General features: G+C 49.6%; 1 pseudogene across 1 annotated transcript; it reads left to right on the top strand.

The window, feature by feature from the left end:
- The first annotated feature begins 235 nt into the window (after nucleotides 1-235).
- LOC308078937 (puromycin-sensitive aminopeptidase-like) lies at nucleotides 236-2,924 on the top strand (annotated as a pseudogene). Its single transcript has one exon. The product of its transcript is annotated as a puromycin-sensitive aminopeptidase-like (transcript).
- The last annotated feature ends 513 nt before the right edge of the window (nucleotides 2,925-3,437 follow it).

Here is a 3,437-nt window from a genome sequence, read left to right as displayed (position 1 = left end):
TCGTGGATTGGCCAAGCTCCGTGTAACGGTGGTGCCGCTGTACCAATATAAGTGATGGTTTGCACTTATATAATTTATCAATTGTTTTGATTTGAATTAAGAGCAGCGAAACCACTGTTGTTTTATAAATCATTCTCAACTTGCTATCAAGACCTATTGTTGAAGTCCGTTCCGGTAACTGAGCTATCCGCAGCACTGTCTTCATAAACGTGACAAATCATCCAAAAGAAACACCATGTCCAAAAGAAGGTCATTCGAACGGCTGCCCACTGACGTCTACCCCGTCAACTATGGGCTGTGCTTGAAGCCTGACCTCACCAACTTCACTTTCGAAGGGAAGCTGGAGGCAGCGGTGGAGGTTACACGGCCCACAAATCAGATTGTGATGAACTGCGTGGATATTAACATCATCACAGCATCCTTTGCCGCAGAGGGAGGGGAAATTAATGCTACAGGGTTCAACCATCAAAAAGAGGATGAGAAAGTCACTCTGTCATTTCCCAGCCCTCTACAGAAAGGAGCCGGTACATTGAAGATCGACTTTGCGGGAGAGCTTAATGACAAAATGAAAGGCTTCTATAGAAGTAAATATACACATGCAGGAGAGGTCCGCTACGCTGCTGTGACTCAGTTTGAGGCCACGGATGCCCGTAGAGCCTTCCCCTGTTGGGATGAGCCAGCTATCAAAGCTACATTTGACATCACTCTGATAGTTCCCAAGGACCGAGTAGCTTTGTCAAATATGAATGTCATCGATCAAAAGCCATATCCAGACAATGACAGCCTTGTGGAAGTGAGGTTTGCAACCACACCCATCATGTCCACATATCTTGTAGCATTCGTTATTGGTGAATATGACTTTGTGGAGGATCAGTCGTCAGATGGTGTGACAGTACGTGTCTACACACCGATTGGGAAGGCAGAACAAGGGAAGTTTGCACTGGAGGTTGCGAAAAAGACCTTACCTTTCTACAAAGACTACTTCAGTGTTGCTTATCCACTGCCTAAGATTGATCTCATAGCTATTGCTGATTTTGCTGCTGGTGCCATGGAAAACTGGGGCCTTGTAACTTACAGGGAGACGGCACTGCTGATCGACCCAAAGAACTCTGGCTCGTCCTCCAGACAGTGGGTGGCTCTGGTGGTGGGACATGAGTTGGCACATCAGTGGTTTGGAAACCTTGTCACCATGGAGTGGTGGACCCATCTGTGGCTTAATGAAGGCTTTGCATCATGGATTGAGTATCTGTGTGTGGACCATTGCTTCCCAGAATACGACATATGGACCCAGTTTGTCTTTAACGACTATACCCGCGCTCTGGACCTGGATGCGCTGGACAACAGCCATCCCATAGAGGTGAACGTTGGCCATCCGGAGGAGGTGGATGAAATATTTGACGTCATATCCTACAGCAAAGGAGCCTCTATCATTCGCATGCTGCACAACTACATAGGAGATGAGGACTTTAGGAAAGGAATGAATGCCTATCTTTTGAAGTTCCAATATAAAAATGCATCAACAGAGGACTTATGGGATAGTCTGGAACAGGCCAGTGGCAAACCCATTGCTGCAGTTATGGACTCTTGGACCAAACAGATGGGCTTCCCTATTATTGTAGTGGACCAGGAACAGCAAGGCAATGACCGTGTCCTCAGGATATCTCAGAAGAAATTCTGCGCCAGTGGACCACATAAGGGTGAGGATTGTCCCAGTTGGATGGTTCCCATCAGTATCTGTCTTAGTGGGGACACCACACGCAAGGCTCTGTTGGACGGCCCGGAGACCACCATCACCCTCAACAACTTTGGCCCAGACCAGTGGGTCAAGATCAATCCAGGCACAGTAGATTTCTATCGTGTCCAGTACAGCTCTTCCATGCTGGAGAGTCTGCTTCCAGGCATTAGAGACCTCACCCTGCAGCCTGTGGACCGGCTTGGCCTGCAGAATGACCTCTTCTCTCTGTCACGTGCAGGCATGATCAGCACGGTGGAGGTACTGAAGCTGCTGGAGGCGTACATCAACGAGTCCAACTTCACAGTATGGAACGACCTCAGCAGCAACCTGGGAGTGCTCTCCTCGCTCCTCTCCTACACCGACTTCCACGATTACATCGAGGAGTTTATCCGGGACCTCCTCACGCCCATTGGCCTCAAGCTGGGCTGGGACAGCAAGCAGGGAGAGGGCCACCTGGATGCCCTTTTACGGTGTTTGGTTCTGGGGAAGCTGGGGAAGGCAGGACACAAGCCCACACTGGAGGAGGCCATACGGAGATTCAAGGACCATGTGGAAGGAAAACACATCCTGTCAGCAGATCTAAGGAGCCCGGTGTACGTAACAGTGCTGAAGCATGGGGACAGTGCCACATTGGACACAATGTTGAAGCTCCACAAGCAGGCTGACATGCAGGAGGAGAAGAATCGCATTGAACGAGTACTGGGCGCCATCTCTGCCCCTGACCTCATTCAAAAGGTCCTCAACTTTTCCCTCTCAGAAGAGGTTCGTCCACAGGACACAGTGTCAGTAATTGGGGGTGTGGCGGGCGGCAGTAAACAAGGCAGAAAGGCGGCCTGGACGTTTGTGAAGGACAACTGGGAGGAGCTGTTTAACCGCTACAAGGGTGGATTCCTCATATCTAGACTCATTAAATCCACTGTTGATGGATTTGCCGTTGACAAAATGGCGGCTGAAGTGAAGAGTTTCTTCGAGAGCCACCACACACCTGTAGCGGAACGCGCGGTGAAGCAGTGCTGTGAGAACATTCTCCTCAACGCCGCCTGGCTGAAGCGTGATGCAGATGACATCCACCAGTATCTACTGCTTCGTAAAAGTTCCACCATCTAAGAAAAGCATCCTACCCACCTGCTCCAGCCCCTGCCTTGGCCCCCACACTGCAAGCCAGAGAGTGAGACCACAGCGCACTTAAAGCAGGCTTCATTTCTCAAAAGAAGCGTAATTTAGCATGTTCTCCCCGTGTGTCCTAGGGTAGGTACCCTCACAAAAACATGCAGTAATCCTGGTCACTATACTGCCTCCCCCTGGCCAGCCGGGGCGCCTGATGGAGGGGAAGGGAACTGGTTGGAATAACGTGTTCCTTCCACGCACTACGTCCAACCAGGGAAACTCTCCCCTGTCAGGTGACAAGAAGGTCAGTTGGCTCTCATGCATTGAAGGAGGCATGAGCTCGGCCCTGGCCTCCCTAGGTTGGCAGAGGGAAGGTAGTGCCCAGGATTACATAGACAATTGGCACTGGGTGTAAAAAATAGGGTTACAAAATCGTGGGATAAAAAAAAAAAAAAAAAAAAAGAAGCGTAATTTTAAAAAGAATGATGTGGATCTCAGGATCCACATAGAATTGGTGTGGCTCCAATGTGGATCTCACTTCAGCCTATGATGTCAGTTGTCTATGACGTCAGTCAATATGATGTCAGTCATCTCT

The sequence above is a fragment of the Gymnoscopelus braueri genome, assembly GCF_963280865.1.
Source record: "Gymnoscopelus braueri genome assembly, chromosome: 22".
Classification (NCBI taxonomy): Eukaryota; Metazoa; Chordata; class Actinopteri; order Myctophiformes; family Myctophidae; genus Gymnoscopelus; species Gymnoscopelus braueri.
This window is presented reverse-complemented; position numbering and strand designations above follow the sequence as displayed.